The sequence below is a fragment of the Carassius gibelio genome, chromosome B3 (genome assembly GCF_023724105.1).
Source record: "Carassius gibelio isolate Cgi1373 ecotype wild population from Czech Republic chromosome B3, carGib1.2-hapl.c, whole genome shotgun sequence".
Classification (NCBI taxonomy): Eukaryota; Metazoa; Chordata; class Actinopteri; order Cypriniformes; family Cyprinidae; genus Carassius; species Carassius gibelio.
The window spans coordinates 50,786,740-50,805,012 of record NC_068398.1 but is presented as its reverse complement, the minus strand read 5'-3'; the positions used below and the strand labels follow the sequence as shown (position 1 = coordinate 50,805,012).

General features: G+C 38.0%; 1 long non-coding RNA gene across 2 annotated transcripts; it reads right to left on the bottom strand.

Annotated features, from left to right (window-relative positions):
- Positions 1 to 11,912: 11,912 nt before the first annotated feature.
- Positions 11,913 to 16,563, bottom strand: LOC127951816 (uncharacterized). 2 transcript variants are annotated; one of them, XR_008152741.1, is made up of 5 exons: positions 16,341 to 16,563; positions 12,905 to 13,111; positions 12,453 to 12,546; positions 12,052 to 12,321; positions 11,913 to 11,961 (listed from the first exon to the last, which is right to left on the bottom strand). It is a non-coding gene; the product is annotated as an uncharacterized LOC127951816 (long non-coding RNA). The 2 variants fall into 2 exon arrangements; XR_008152742.1 differs by having other exon boundaries at positions 13,050 to 13,111.
- Positions 16,564 to 18,273: the final 1,710 nt, after the last annotated feature.

Genomic DNA, 18,273 nt, shown 5'->3' with positions numbered 1-18,273 from the left:
AGCCTTCCACCTACTCAAGCAGGCCTTCAAGACTGCTCCGATCCTAGTCCACCCTGATCCCAAGCAACAGTTCATTGTGGAAGTGGACGCCTCATCAACCGGGGTCGGAGCAGTCCTATCCCAGCGGCAGGGGGATCCTCCTAAACTCCATCCATGCGCCTTCTTCTCGAAGAAGCTATCCTCGGCGGAGCAGAATTATGACATCGGTAACCGTGAACTACTGGCCATCAAGCTGGCTCTGGAAGAATGGCGTCATTGGCTGGAGGGAGCCCAGTTCCCTTTCGAGGTAGTAACAGACCACCGGAACCTGGAATACCTCCGTGATGCTAAGAGACTGAATCATCGCCAAGCCAGATGGGCCTTGTTCTTCACGAGATTCAACTTTAAGGTCACTTATCATCCTGGCTCCCTGAACAATAGAGCCGATGCCCTCTCCCATCTTCATCAAGCAGATCCTGAACCCGAATCTCCGGAACCAATCCTCCCTCCAGCCATGATTGTAAGTCCAATCGAATGGAATATTGATCATCTGATTGAACAAGAAAACCTTCAACACCCTGCTCCGCCGGGACTTAGCTCATACCTCTCCGGGATCTGGACATCCAGGCAGGAGGCGGACCCTCTCGCTCCTTCAACAACGTTACTGGTGGCCATCGATGGCTCGGGATACTGTCCGCTACCTCAAGGGATGCTCCGTCTGCGCCATAGCAGACACCCCTAGAAGACTCCCAGAGGGTAAACTGGTGCCTCTTCCCATTCCTGAACGGCCATGGACCCATATAGGTATAGATTTCATGACTGACCTCCCTCTTTCACAAGGCTACACCTGTGTGCTGGTAGTGGTTGACAGGTTTTCAAAGTCATGTAAACTCATCCCTCTCAAAGGGCTTCCCACTGCATTTGAAGCGGCAGAGGCACTGTTCAGCAATGTATTCCGCCACTTTGGCATTCCTGAGGACATCGTCTCCGACCGGGGTCCCCAGTTCATCTCCAGAGTCTGGTCTGCTTTCTTCCGTCTTCTAGGGGTGTCCATCAGCCTCTCTTCTGGATACCATCCACAGACCAACGGTCAGACGGAGCGTAAGATACAGGAGCTCGGGAGGTTCCTGAGGATATACTGCCACCGTAACCAGGACTGTTGCAGCCAGTACCTACCCTGGGCTGAATACGCTCAGAACTCCCTCCAGCAATCCACCACCGGGCTCACCCCCTTCCAATGTGTCCTCGGATACCAGCCTCCACTCTTTCCATGGTCAGGTGAGCCCTCGGAGGTCCCAGCGGTAGATCACTGGTTCCGACAGAGCGAGAGGGTCTGGGACTCGGCTCACGTGCATCTCCAGCGGGCAGTGCGGAGGCATAAGGAGCAAGCGGACGCTCGTCGAAGACCTACACCGCAATACCAACCTGGACAGCGAGTCTGGCTCTCGACGAGGGATATCTGCCTCCGGCTGCCCTGCCGTAAGCTGAGTCCCCGATACATCGGACCATTCACAATAGAACGGCAACTGAATGAAGTGACCTATAGACTCCAGCTACCTGCACAGTACCGCATCTCACCCTCATTCCATGTTTCACTCCTCAAACCCTTCACTGAACCTTTGTCTCCTCCATCCACAGAGCCTGGTGATGATGCCGTACCTCCTCCTCCAGCCATCGAAGAAGACAACGACATCTTCCGGGTTAGAGCTATCCTCGACTCTCGACGACGGGGTCCTCAATTGGAGTACCTTATAGACTGGGAGAATTACGGCCCGGAGGAGCGTTGCTGGGTTAATCGTAACGACATCCTGGACCCCAGCCTTCTCACTGACTTTCACCGAGACCATCCAGACCGCCCCGCTCCCCGTGGCCGAGGTAGACCCCGTCGTCGTACAAGATCCCAGCCGTCAGGAGCCGCCCGTGGAGGAGGGGGTACTGTCACAACCACACCTGCTACACTCCCAGGATCAGACACTCTAGCCACACCCACTCGTCCCCAATCACCAGAATTCTGAACACCTGTGCATCATCACCAGCACCACATATAAAGCCACCAGTCACCAGCACTCAGTGTCTGGTCTTGCACCGATCTCCTCACTAACCTGAACGACATTCGTCTACCTTCCTGATCTGCCTTACCCTCTTCATCCTCATCGGAATTCCCTCCACCATCGTCTTCGTCTGAGTCACCATCTGTACCACCGTTCACCTAAGGAAAGTTGTGTTGTCTCAGTGTCTTCCACGTGTCAAGATTCACCTGTGTCTGAAACCTCTGATTTATAATAAACACTGTTTCACTGAATCCTCTGTGTCCTCGTCTGTGTCTGACACCAATGTTTCTGGAGTTGAAGACACAGAATGTGACACATGTTTATTCCATATTTCCTATTTTGGTTTATGTAAATTATTATTTATTTTATTTTATTTTTAGATTAACTGCCTTTTTTCCAAGGCATTGTTAGATGCCAATGTTTCCTGTCATAGCTATGCAAAGATTTGATTTCAAAAACAGTATCATAGCTATTAAATTATATCTTATAATTTTAAATCTGTATTTAACCTAAAAAATATTGCAAAGTAAAAAGAGCTGCTAAAGTCCTATTTTGAGGTGGTTGTACTTTACAAATAAATTAGTCTTAATTCAAATGAAAAAGGATTCTGAAATCTGAGAGTAATCAGTGTCGAATACCACTGTAACATGAACCCTGCCTGCTTTAAATGATTCAAAATAATCAAAATTTGAAAACAATAGAAATTTAGAAAAGTAATCAAAAAGTAATCAAATGTAATCATTTACATTACTTAAAGTCACGTGAAACAGTGACACTACATATTACATTTTAAATAAGGTAATTTGTAATCTGTAAACTATAACATTTCCAAAGTAACCTTCCCAACACTGGACCTGACACCTTGCAACTCAAAGATAGTTAATCAAACAAAATCAAACTAATATAAACGCATATTGGATTTTTTATTTTTGCCTAAAACAAAATCCTTTAACATCAAAATCATGATGCATTTCAATAATATAATTGAACATAGCTACAATTAGGTTTATGCATGAATGAAGAAAATATGTTTGCATCCCAGGAGCTCTACTAGAATGTTATAGAGTGAATGCCAAGGAAAACACGAAGAAAAGAAAGTGAAAAATAACACAGGTAAGACAAATAAATAAAATATTTTAATTTACCTATTAAACCGTTTATTTGTGCTATATAAATAAACGTGTATTGAATAAACCGTTGGTAAGCCAACATGAAAAGTTATTTAGGAAATAAATTATTTTAGTTATTGCATTTAAGACTGCTAAATACTACATGCAGATCACAAAAAAAAAAAAAAAGAAAAAAAGAGAAAAAATATGTGATGTTTATAGCTGGTCCGTTTTTTTTAGTGTGAAATAAATGAACGCATAGCACATATCCATAAGGATATTAAATCAAGTAAAACACGTACAACCCAAATGGAAAATTCCAAAGACATTTATTATTGCGAAGGGTTCAAAATTTAAGCAAAGCACTGCGAACAGAAATGCATAATGACAGTTGCTCAATCAGACACATACAATGACCTCCAAACAGAAAGGAAACGAGTCCATTGTTGGTAAAGAAAACAAAAATATACAGGTAAGACATACATCATCATGTAAGCTTGGACTATTAGCATATTTTACACACATTATTTGAGAAACTTTGTCAGGCAGCAACATTTTTTGGGTAATAATACGTTTTATGCAGCATAGTAGATGCAAATACAATTTTCCCAACAAAATGTTATATTTGACTTAACCTTGATTAAATCCGTCATGGGAATGTGCAGGGAGACTTTAGATTTAAAAACACCGACTTGTTAGGAAATGTTTACTGAAATCATGGTGCGGTGGCTTCACTTGTTATGATGTCTTAAGCAATTAAGTTATAGATTAGTAGTTGTAGTCATTGTGGCGTGAACGTAGTCTCAGATAGATCTATAACTGTGGGAGAATGCCATACTGGACGTAGTTGCACCCGATTGTGGTGCAACAGGTGTAAATATTTAGCGTAAGGCTGGATGTTGCAGAGCCCAGCATAGTACTAACACTCAGCTTCTTTACGTCTAGCTGGTGCAATCGGACCATTAATTTTCCTTAAAATAAATATCTAAATAGAAAAGTTAGTTTCTGAGTTTCTGGATGTTCTAATGAGTGATATTGTTTCCAAAAAAAAAACTGTTTGGGTTTCCCAATAATATTAATAATATTTATATGACTTTTTGTCTCTTAGAAATACACATTTGATACTATGTTAGGATGCAGAGGTACATTTTTGTTCATTATCGAAATCAGATCTCTAAAAATTGTAGCAACCACAGTATATGGTTAAATTTATTCTGACCAAGCAACGGCTCCCATAGTAAGATACATTGAAATCATAATAAACAGTTAAAACTACACATATTGCACATCAATATCATGGTAAAAATATAACAATATAAAACTATAAATATAAAAAAAGTTAAAGAATAAAAAACAAAATACTAAACATAACACATATTTATTCAGGATTCAATTGTATTACAAATGTACTATATTTGTAACTATATTTGTTTTTATCAAGTAATTTCTTTACTTATTTTTATAACATTTTCTCAACTAAAAATATCTTTAAATCTCTGCATGTTTGATCCTCCTCCTTTGTAGCCCAAACCAATATGCTATTCAAAAGTCAAGAAAGGGATTCAAAATCCAAGTTTTAAGATTATAAGATTTCAGGTAAAACTTAGTTTTTTTTTTATTTGTTTACCTAAAACTTCATCCATCCTCCAGGAAGTGAACATTAGAACACCAGGCACTGAAACACAGAAAAATATTAGACCGCAATTAGCATCAATTTTTAGTTTGTGAATGCTTTAAGTTTTACCATGTAAAGTTGGATTTATGTATGTGTATGTATGCATTTTATTGAAAATGACCCTAAATACCGCATTAGTGAGGTCACTTAAAACAACCTACAGCAACAAAGAAAAAAATTCTTGAAAACATCACGCATCGCTGAGTCTAATGGAAGTAATTACAGAGAATATTAAAGTAAGCGATTATGCATTTATTTATAGTAGAGGTCACCAAACTTGGTCCTAGAGGGCTGGTGCCTTGCAGAGTTTAGCTCCAACCCTAATTAAACACACCTGAACTAGCTAATCAAAGTCTTTGCTAGGGTATACTAAAAACATTCAGGCAGGTGAGTTGAGGCAAGTAGGAGCTAAACTCTGAAGAACACCTGTCCTCCAGGACGGAATGTGGAGACCTCTGATTTATAGTGTCAGCTGCCAGCACAGGCAACATGAAAAATGAAGACAGAAGACAAAAGACAAAACTTGGCCACTGCAATATATTGATCTTGTTCTCTTCCAATCATTTCTTGACCCCTTTTGCTGTATGTTACTAGTTGTTTTCTAACGACCCACAACACACATCAAAAGTGGTCCAAGCCAGAGTCCAGTCCTGAATCCAATTGAAAGTGTGAAGAGAACTGAAGACTGTCTGTGAATAACTGTCAAAACGACATCTGTTGGTTGAATACGGTGGTGGAAATAGACTGAATCCTTTTGACTTCGCCTTTTTTACATAAATTTGCATGTATTTTCTAGTTGACTGGTAGCTAAAATAAGTTATTTCGTTAAGTTTTCATTCTAGGTTAAACTTTTATAGCTAACGTAGTATTTATTGTAAGTTAGTTCAAGTAGTTTGAGAAGTTAATTTTTTGTACTTTTCAAAGTTCTGGTTAGGTTGTGTAACGTTATTTCTATTTATATATATACATACAGTATTGTTCAAAATAATAGCAGTACAATGTGACTAACCAGAATAATCAAGGTTTTTAGTATATTTTTTATTGCTACGTGGCAAACAAGTTACCAGTAGGTTCAGTAGATTGTCAGAAAACAAACAAGACCCAGCATTCATGATATGCACGCTCTTAAGGCTGTGCAATTGGGCAATTAGTTGAAAGGGGTGTGTTCAAAAAAATAGCAGTGTCTACCTTTGACTGTACAAACTCAAAACTATTTTGTACAAACATTTTTTTTTTCTGGGATTTAGCAATCCTGTGAATCACTAAACTAATATTTAGTTGTATGACCACAGTTTTTTAAAACTGCTTGACATCTGTGTGGCATGGAGTCAACCAACTTGTGGCACCTCTCAGCTGTTATTCCACTCCATGATTCTTTAACAACATTCATTCACATTTCTTGGTTTTGCTTCAGAAACAGCATTTTTGATATCACCCCACAAGTTCTCAATTGGATTAAGGTCTGGAGATTGGGCTGGCCACTCCATAACATTAATTTTGTTGGTTTGGAACCAAGACTTTGCCCGTTTACTAGTGTGTTTTGGGTCATTGTCTTGTTGAAACAACCATTTCAAGGGCATGTCCTCTTCAGCATAGGGCAACATGACCTCTTCAAGTATTTTAACATATGCAAACTGATCCATGATCCCTGGTATGCGATAAATAGGCCCAACACCATAGTAGGAGAAACATGCCCATATCATGATGCTTGCACCTCCATGCTTCACTGTCTTCACTGTGTACTGTGGCTTGAATTCAGAGTTTGGGGGTCGTCTCACAAACTGCCTGTGGCCTTTGACCCAAAAAGAACAATTTTACTCTCATCAGTCCACAAAATGTTCCTCCATTTCTCTTTAGGCCAGGTGATGTGTTCTTTGGCAAATTGTAACCTCTTTTGCACATGCCTTTTTTTTAACAGAGGGACTTTGCGGGGGATTCTTGAAAATAGATTAGCTTCACACAGACGTCTTCTAACTGTCACAGTACTTACAGGTAACTCCAGACTGTCTTTGATCATCCTGGAGGTGATCATTGGCTGAGCCTTTGCCATTCTGGTTATTCTTCTATCCATTTTGATGGTTGTCTTCCGTTTTCTTCCACATCTCTCTGGTTTTGCTCTCCATTTTAAGGCATTGGAGATCATTTTAGCTGAACAGCCTATCATTTTTTGCACCTCTTTATAGGTTTTCCCCTCTCTAATCAACTTTTTAATCAAAGTACGCTGTTCTTCTGAACAATGTCTTGAACGACCCATTTTCCTCAGCTTTCAAATGCATGTTCAACAAGTGTTGGCTTCATCCTTAAATAGGGGCCACCTGATTCACACCTGTTTCTTCACAAAATTGATGACCTCAGTGATTGAATGCCACACTGCTATTTTTTTGAACACACCCCTTTCAACTAATTCAACTAATTGCCCAATTGCACAGCCTTAAGAGCGTGCATATCATGAATGCTGGGTCTCATTTGTTTTCTGAGAATCTACTGAACCTACTGGTAACTTGTTTGCCACGTAGCAATAAAAAAATATACGAAAAACCTTGATTATTCTGGTTAGTCACATTGTACTGCTATTATTTTGAACAATACTGTATATACATATGTGTTTGTGTCTACAATTAGTTATTTTTATAATAAGTGTAATTTTAGCTCTATTTAAGTTTTCGCGTATAGTTCGCATTGTTATTTATAGTATTTTAGTCAATTTTAGCGTTGAATACGTTGCAGGTCATTACACCACTGTCTCCGAGACAACTGGGCACACACAGTTACATTTCTGGTAAGTATATGTATTAAAATATAAACTTAATATATAAACATTATTGCTAAAAGCTGCGCGTGATATGCGCGAGACAAGAAGTTAACGTTACACATCGCGGTCACGCGACTCGAGGGACATTGCAATCCCTATCTTACGATGCGCAATCTGTCGAAATAAAAGATTCTCGAAAAACAGAAAAGCTAACATGTACTGAAATCATAATAAACACGTTAATGTTTAAATTACGGTAACATCTTACCTTTCATAGGGCTTTCTCTCTCGGTCTTCCAGCGATGCATCTGCTTTCCATTCTGTGCGCATATTCCAAGTCGGAAATAGCCCAACATCCTGTTCTCCTGTTTACTGAGGGGCAGGTCTATGCATACCGCCACCTATTGCACTGGAGTTTAATCAAAACTGTTTGTAGTGTTCAATATCAGAAAACACACTGGAAAGTTTTTAAGTGGACCGCAAAAACAATAGGCGCGACAGTTAAAAGTAGCTTTAGGGTCAAATCACAATAATAATTCACCTTCTGTGTTTGAAGAAAAATGTGATTCATGAAGTTGTTCCTATGGTCATAATTGGGTGTAGACAGTGCATGCCATTGATTCAGTCTGAATTTAATTATAAATACTTTTTTAAATAATCTTCAGCCTTAGCCTATACATTACTACATCCAAATGTAACTAAATTATAAGATTTTACAAATTGTTTACCATATGTTGAGTTTAGTTTGCAATATATACAGCAAAAAAAATAAGTTAAATATAAACATGATATTCGATTAATCTTCAAATTTGATTTCATACAAAATATTAACCTTAAAAGCAAAAGCACTTTCAACAGTATAGTTTTTTTTTACATTTACATTACTATTTTGAATGCTTTTGAAAGCATTTATTTAAATCAAATTCAGAAAAAAAAGAAAAAAAGATTTTATATATATATATATTGTGACGAGTCAGCTGCCTCCTCCCTGATTGTCACCGGCACCCCGTCCTAAATCGCCGCCCTTCACCAGGCTCCCGACTGGAGTGGGTGTGTGAGAGGAGGGGCGCTGGACGAGTCAGGGCTGGCGGCGTGTGATGGGGCACACCTGATGTGAATGGAGCCTCATCCCCGCCGCTGTTTAAAAGCCCAACGCGCCTCTCCTCAGGAGACCGGTCTCTTCCCCGTGCATGCACACTGGTGTCCTCGTGGGTCCAGGAAGGGTGCCTTGAGGGACTCCCGCGCCACCAAGACGTGAGCTGCCGGACCCGCGATCCGGATGGGAACCGCACCCGTATACACGGCCGACGGGCCAGGATGCCGGGCCGTCCATCCCCTACCAGCGCCGCGGCCAACGAGAGAGACGCGGCCGCTAGGAGAAGCCGCCGCCCCTCGCGCCCCGGACCAAGGAGGGGAGCGCGTGCGGCCGCCGGACTCCGCCCCTTGCCTGGACCCTTCCTTGATGAACACTGCCCGACCTACACAAATCCCGCAGCACGACGAGGACACCAGATTCCCTGTTATTTTGGACACTTTCCCCCTTTGGCCACTTTTATTCCCTTTGTTTTATGATTTCTGTTAATAAAAGCCTCTCCGAGGCCTGACGCCACGCCCACTGTGTCTGTCTTGTGCTCCTCCCGTGACAATATATATATATATATATATACACACACACACACACACACACACACACACACCTTTTTCCTCGACATGGAAGTAAGCCTATGGGTGAAACTTCTGTTTCATTAGCCGCTATAGGTAATTAATGGGGAGAATAACAACGTGCAGTAAACAGTAAAACTGTTTGCAGTACAAACCAGTGTGTTCTTAATTAAGAAAACAGATTAAAATAATATGATAGGACACATTAATTGTCAATTTGTCAATATCAAGCAGCAAAACAAACTGTTTTGTAAAGCTAAAAATAGCTGGATGCTAATGATATTGGATAATGATAGCTTTACCCATAGGATTTACAAATGGCGGTGCCCAATTTTACATCAGAAAAAGGTATGTAATGTTTTTTTTTGACTACTGTGATCATTTTTTAAGGATTTTTTAAAAAAAAGTTTAAAAGAACAGAATTTATTCAAAATATAATTCATTTTTTAATCAACATTATATTTTAAAGCATATTAAAATAAAATATAAAAACATTATTTTAAATGTATATATTTAAATAATATTCACAATTGTTTTTCTGTATTTCTAAACAAATAAATGGAGGTTAGATGAGAATAAGACACTTCTTTCAAAAGCACTAAAAATAGTAATGCTTCCAAACTTTTGACTGATACTATATTTTTTATATATATATATATATATATATATATATATATATATATATGTGTGTGTGTGTGTGTGTGTGTGTTAATTTATGTTTATTTCTGTTTTCTCAGCCTTTATGCTTCTGGCAAATATGTCCTCAACAAAGGTTAGTTCAGTAAATTATATGGTTGATACTGGTAGATTGTGAAAACAGATCAAATCTGTAAGTGTACTGAAAAATGTAATTTATTGAATTATTGACAGAGACACCAGTACAGTAGCTTGATGACATCCAAAGAGCGTAGGAGGCAGTACAACAAAATCTGGGCTAGAGTGTCAAGGGCACATAAGGCGGCAGGCAACAGAGAAACTATCAGTTCAGTTGAGATGGGCAGCATTGCTGAAAGTGAAAGCCTAAATCACAACCAGCATATTGAGGAAGAAAATCTTGACATGCTTTCGGATCCAGCCCTGTCTAGTTCTGAGAGCGAACAAGAGATCACACCCACACTCAGGGAAGAACTTTCAGAATGGGCATGTATGTTTCAAGTTAAACATAATGCTGTGGATGCTCTATTAAACATCCTTAAAAGACATGGGCATGAAGACCTTCCCCATACTGCAAGGACGCTCTTTGGACACACAAAACATTATGAACATACTACCAAATATGGTGTCGAGAGTGTACAGTTTAATGTGGCAGATCAGCTCTCAAAACATCTGAGCAGGTATCCTGCAGCTGTGACAGACCATCTGCAGTCACTTGATCTCTCCTTGAACATCGATGGCCTGCCACTGTTCGAAAGCTCAAATGTATCCCTCTGGCCAGTTCTTTGTTCCATAAACTTGTCTCCAGAATGTATTTTACCCCTGTGGATATCCACTGCTGCTTCCAAACCCAAAACACCAAACTTTGCCTCTGACACTATTCAGCAATTGGCAGAACTAATCCAGGATGGTCTTATTTGGGAAGGGAGACACTTAAACATCCAATTACGATGTGTTACCTGCGATGCTCCAGCTAAAGCTATGGTAAAGTGTGTAAAGCAGTTTTCTGGATACTATGGTTGCGATAGATGCGACCAGAGGGGATCTTGGGAAGGTCGGATGACATATCCCGACACAAATAACCTGACCATGAGAACAGATCAATCATTCAGGGAATGCTGGCAACCTGAACACCATCAAGAAGATGGGATCTCACCCTTCTCTGTCCTCCCGATTGACATGATCAAATCATTCCCCATTGATTATATGCACCAGAGCTGTCCCGGGGTAAGGAAAAAGCTGCTGCTCTTGTGGACAAGAGGGAGAACAGATTTTCGGATGTCATCAGGAGACGTGACCAGTGTAAGCGAGAGGCTGGTGTCACTAAAGAAGTCCATTCCCATTGCTTTGCCAGGAAGCCAAGGGCCTTGCAGGAAATAGATCGCTGGAAAGCAACAGAGTTCAGACAGTTTGCTATCTACACTGGGAAGATTGTTCTAAAGGGAATTCTCCAAGACCATCTCTATGAACACTTCTTGAGCTTCAGCACGGCTCTTTGCATTTTGATGAATCCTGATCTCACAAAGTCACAAGGAGCTTATACAAACCAGCTGCTTAAGTATTTTGTAGAGAGACGACGGGAGCTGTATGGAGTGACATTTTTGGTATACAATGTCCATTCCTTGCTGCACCTTGCAGAAGATGCCCAAAACTTTGGCAGCCTTGACAGCTGCAGTGCTTTCAAGTTTGAGAGCTATCTTCATCAAATCAAAAAATTGGTCCGATCTGGAAAAAATGTTTTGGCAAAAGTTGCAAATCGTCTTGAGGAAACATCTAAGTCCAAGACAGAAATCAAGGAAAACTTGATGTCATTCAAGTGCCCAAACAATGCCTTTGTGTTAGGCCCTGAACAATTTTGTGAGGTGGTGTCAGAACAAGCGGACAACTCAGTGTTATGCAGGGTGTACACAAATCTACAGCCATATCTGACAACACCATGTGATTCACGCCTCTATGGAACATGCATGGCTAACATCAGGCATTCTCAAATGCTTTATGTAGAAAGAAAGTCCCTTCAGAGGAGGGCTGGTTTTTGGAAAACTACGGGATCAAAATTGTGGTGTCCATTCTTCATACTTTCTAGAATGTGACAAAATATAAAATCACCAAAATAAAAATGAAAAAAAAAATAAATAACAAGAGAATGACAATTTGGGTGAAATTACATACCTGAAGAATTTCTTTGCTCACTGAGGCTCTACATCCTTCAGCTTCACCCCTGTGTCTCCACCTCTTTAAGCTTTGTCCCCTGTGAGTCTAACTGCTTCGCCTGTACCTCTGAGATTCTTGGTCCTGAAGCTTTGCCCTGGAGTCTCTGCCTTCTACAGCTTCACCCCTTGGCCTCTCTCTTGTGAAGATTTGTCCCATCTGTTTCTGCCTCCTACAGCTTCCTTCTGTCTTCTAGTGATTTGCTCTCCAGTGCAATTATTTTTTGAAAACCTAGTTTCCAGTACAATGAGAACCAACATTGGTAAACATAAATTAAGTATAAGGTTAGAGAAAGTAACCAATGATTGTCTATTAATAGGTAATTGTGAATGTTTCATTTGTTTATTACAAACTGAACTTACAGATTTATCTAAATTTCATTTGCAGGTTTATCTTCGCTATGTATTACTCAATTTCATTGAGCAAAATGAGGTTGAGGTGGCACCATCTTCATGGCTTGAAAGGATCAATGGGGTAGGATTTAGTCCAAATATGTTTTTATAAAACATAAATGATATACATTAATCATTTATGATTTATTAATCAACTATGTAGAAAACAGCAAGCATCCTTGTCTCTGTCTGAAAGGTACTGTTCTGCTATTGGCCAAATTCAAATGTTGGGACCAAAGTCCAAAAATGTGTCATTCCAGACAAACAACTCTGGACAAAATATGCTCTCAGAGTATTTTCTGACACAGGTAAAGTATAATACCAATATTATTTTTTTTATCTAGTAACCATTCCTACAACTACTAGTAACCATTCCTAAGATATACATTATTTATCTATTTCTGAGAACAGACAGTTACAACCTAGCAAGGTATCGGGTCCAAAAAGCTGTTGAAACTTCCCATGTTGAGGACTCGGATGGAAATTGTTCCCGAAAGATTATACCACCATAAGATTTGGAGGTATAAAATCTGTGCTGACACTGTAAATAAGGTAAAGTTTTCATACTGAAAGACCATTGCAGTTGTAACTTTTGTTTCTTGCAGAAGAAGAACTTCAGGCCACCAAACCTAGAAAGACACCACACACAAAACAATGTAAGTATACATGCAAAACAAATGAATCTGTAATAATCAACTAAAGGCTAAATGCATATATATATATATATATATATATATATATATATATTAATGCTAATTTTGTTTTACAGTTCTTGAGGAAAGTGAATCATCCCAAGGTAAAATCATCATTAAGTTACTGTATTCTTTATTTAATGCAAGGTTAAACAGAGGGAATCAATTATTCAGAACAGTACCATCTAGCATATTTTTCTAAATGACATAAAATACTGTTTATTGCCCTGTTGCGTTTGGCCCTGAAGATGAGATTTCCAGTATGAGAGCAAAGAAAAACAAACGGCCAAGATCAACAGAAACTGCATCTAAGTGTAAGTAGAAAGTTTACAAAAACTGTTGATGAGAATATAAAATGGAATATTCGTTATATGTTGTGAAAAAATGATTCACAAAGGCCAGAACATTAAAGGGATATCACCCAAAAATGAAAATTCTGTCATCATCCTCACTCTTGAGTTGTTCCAACCCTGTATAAATATATTTGTTCTGCTGAACACAAAGGAAGATATTTTGAAGAATGTCTGTAACCCTTTGAAACAACTCAAGGGTGCGTATGATGACAGAATTTTCATTTTTGTCTTAAGAAATGTCAAAAGGTCCTTGCTAATATTTTGTTTTGTTTTCAGCTGGGGAGCCTGGTGAAGGTGAACTACGATTTCTTTTCATTTGTTTGCTATAGTCTGAAGTTGCTATAGTTTTACTGATGTATATATATTTTTGTTTTATTTTCGGAGTTAGATGAGGAGCACCCAGTAAAAAAAAAAAGATCTAATGTGATTTTGCCTGAGGCACCTTCCTGTGAGTAAAATCTCAATGCAATCAAGGTTAAAGTCAGTCTACCATGTTTTTGTTATGTTGATTACTAAAAAAAAAAAAAAAAAAAAATTCATTCAAAACATGCAAAACTCTAATAGTTATTATTACATAAAAATATTTTTAAAGATATTATGTCATGATTTAAACATGCTAATAATATTGTCTTTAGGACTGTACAGCTGAACACTGTACAACTCAAGAGTGTGACTGTTCGACTACCAATAGGTCATGAAATGTTTAATCTAATGATTTTTTTTTTCTTGTAATTTGTTCACAGTTCCATGTCTTTCAACACCACGACTGCAGCCACAACAGTCAGTTTCAGCCAATTGGCAGAATCAAGGTACAGTACACCAAAACACACACTGACACACACACACACACACACACATAATGTATTCATTTTCTGACGAAATGCATTTGTGACTTGTTTAGGAAGTGATTAATCCACAATCTCTTCGGGATGGTAACAATTTATTTCATCATAATTCTTCAATTATTATGTTGTCTTAGCGTTATTTTTGTTATAATTTATTTTGTATTTATTGCTGTAGTTTGTAATTTCATTTATGTTTCAAAATAAATTCTGCTCAGAAATCTACAAGTTATTTGAGAATTTGGAAAGAAGGATCATGTTGAAACTGGACCAAATTCAAAACAACATTACAATGCAGCAATCAGTGAGCCAGCCAAAACTGGTGGGAAACTGAAAGACGCTGAATTTCGAAAGAAGATGGTATGTGCCTTAACACAAGCAACATTAGTTATTTTTAACCTATAATCATTTAAAGCATTTTGCTCGTGTTTAATTACTGATTGTTGTTGTTTGCAGATTCGTTATCTGTGTCTTCAGAGTGGAGGCAGCTTGAGAGATGGAATTAGGAGGATGCTGAAAAAAATTGGAGATAATTCCTTATGGGGATGTTATAGTTATAAAGGGAGAAAGGGAAAACTTAAATTTCAACATCTCTACATCAATGATGTCATCATTCGTAAGTTTCAAAACTCGCCACTAATGACTAATTATCTCTTATTATCTCTCTGTTTAATAATCTGCCTGTCAAATCATTTGGATTGTTAATAAATTGTTAATAAGATTTGGTAGGTTGTAAATGTTGTTCCTCCTTTTAAATGTAAAAGTCTTAAGTTGTTCTAAATACATATATTATTCATAGCAGAAATAAGATTAATGTTTAATATAACTTTGTCATTCTAATTTCTAGTTTTAATATGAATAATGGTGATCTCTGTATTAAATCAAGGTGCCTACAGCAAGGCATACCCACACCAGAAATCCCAGAGTGTGGAAGAGATGATTGCTGTGACCCTAAAACATGCCCCGGATCGTGAAAAAACTGTTAATCAGGTGAGTGCATTATGAAATTTAATTCTATGTTATAAACAGTCAGCCAAAAATAAATAAATAAATAAATAAATTATAATATATCTATCTATCTATCTATCTATCTATATAATTCTCAGACAGAATGTAATGGATAGACAGACAGACAGAAAGACAGATACAACAATATGTGACCTTTGACCACAAAACCGGTCTTAAGTTGCATTGGTATATTTGTACATTAACAATAGCCAACAATACTTTTTGTATGGGTCAAAATTACATATTTTTCTTTAATGCAGACCTAAATGCACAACTTAAATAGTTTTTTTTTTTTCTTTGATAAAAAAATAAATACATTTTCATGGTAAAGTTTAGTTTTTCATGGAATTGCCCATGATTTTCTTTCTTGTGCGCAACACAAAATATGACATTTCGAAGAATGCTGGTGATCAAACGGTTTCTGGACACCACTGACTTCCATAGTATTTTTCCCCCATATCATGGAAGTCATGACACTTACGATGTACATTATAAGTGCATGTGACAAAGTCTTTATGAAAATCAAGCTTAATGAGCTTACGTGCAGACATCAAATGATGTTTTCATTTACACATAGGCTAGGCAACACAACTTTAACAGTTTTTCCCCACTTTAAAGTTTGAGTGACTGTACAAGCCAATGTCATCCGTTATTGTGCCATATGTAAAGCTCAAATGCGATCGTAATCGAGTGGCAAATGCTACACTTTAGTGTCTTTACGCTGCAGACAATAAGCAAAAGAACATCGAAGATTATAAATAAACAATCCGCCTTTCATAAGACAACTCACCTTACTTTGTCACGGTAAAAGGTATTTTTCCGTACGGCTTTCATGAGGCCTATGCATAAGGGCATGTGATAAGGTCGTTACGCAAAATCTACACTTCAAAATGTATACTGCAGACGCATAAGAACATTGAAGAACATAAAAAAACAAGCAGCCCATGTCATAAGACAACTTACCTTAGCCTACTTGAAGTAATGGACCTGGTAAAACGTATTTTTCATGCTTTAGATGTAAGCACGTGTGACAAAGTCGTTGTGGAAATTAAGCTTAATGAGCTCACGTGCAGACATCGAGGATGATGTCTGCATTTACACATAAGCTAGGATACACAACTTTAAAAAATGTTTACCACTTTAATGTTTAAGTGACTGTTCACGCCATTATCCTAGCAAACAAATAAAGGTCACCAAAACCTCCCTCCGGACGTTCACAGGACGTGCAGCGGCCACTCGGGACGTTTGCTTTAAGTCCTCGAAATGTCATTTTATTTTACTTGATGATGACCTTTACAAATTAAATGAATAAGTTAGAAAACATTTTAGGTATGTTTTATGACATGAATGTGTTCCTTTCATTGTTTTAGGTTAGAAGCCAACAGGAGCTACTATCGGAGTGATACAGCTGCTTTGCTTGATCCACCCACGCCCGGGAAAAAATAAATAAATAAATAAATAAACACAAATATATATATTTTTTATTTGCTTAAGAGTCATGTAATTTAAAATTTAACATGTATGTTGTTATTGTAGCATTGATTTTTAGATGTTGTTCGCTTCATTTTTATTTAGTTATATTTATTAATTTTATTTAATTATACATTATACATAATTATACATAATTATACATTCATTTTTCTTGCAATCCTATTTATTTATTGCACTCCTCTTTACATATGCTATACTTTGTTTTGTTACAGTTGTGTATATATATATATATATATATATATATATATATATATATATATATTTCTTTTATTTCTTAACATTTAATTAAAAGTAATAATAATAATACATTTCAATTGTTTAAATAAAATGTACCCTATGTTCCAAACTTTTTTTTTCTTTGGTTAGACTAAAATTAAAATAAAATAACATTTGAAGACTTAAAGCGAAAGTCCCCCAAACGTCCCTAATGTCCGCTGCACGTCCTGTAAACGTCCGGAGGACGTCCTTGCGAACGTCCGCTCGACGTCAAGCGGACCCTACAAGCTGACGTCCGGGGGACATTCGCAGAGGCCATTTAGGGGACGTCCTGGGGACCTTTTTTTGTTAGCTGGGATTTAATAAAAGAATATTGCCAACATTAGCGTAAATACTCTGTCCACATTATGCATTTAAGCCTTAATGAATATATAGTTATCATTTGAAAAACCTTTACTCACAGAGATTAGGCTAGGTCTACATGTTTTTGTGGAGAAAAATGAATGAATCCACTGTAGTTGTCTTCAATGTGTTCCATGCGCTCACTGATGGTGATTATTCACTCATTATTCTCATTATAAACATGGTCAAAACTTTTCCACACCTCAGAACTTTGCTTTAGTTGCTGGTGCAACCAAAACGTATTTTCGCCAGAGGCAAGCCTCCGTTACACCTACTTGGCATCCACTTCACATCTTTCTCGCGCTAATCGAAACACATCACATGACCGCTCATTTACCTCACAAACTGGAGCGCAAGCCCGAGTCCGCGTAAGATGATACAAATTAAGCCCCAACACGTTTTTTTACATCTATATTTTTTTAATTGTTTAATTATTTAAAAATTAATAGTTTGGTCAAAATCGATTCCCTATTTTCATTTTCGAAACTTTTTTTGGTTGGTCCGATTGTGCAATCGATTTTCGAACGAAAAGCGACAGCCCTATGGAGTATGAACTTAAAAAAACATTCGAGCGTTTGGAATATGTCTCCACAACCGCAGACATCTGGACTTGTAATAATAGAAGCTTCCTTGGAACGACAGCCCATATTTAGTTAAGACATACTGTATATACATTTAAAAAGACTACAGTTTCCATTCTTAGGCAAGTTTATGTTAAGAATGTTAAGTTATAGAAATGCATTGGATCTTTAATTCAAGTTGCTGTTTTCATATTTCTGTTATATTT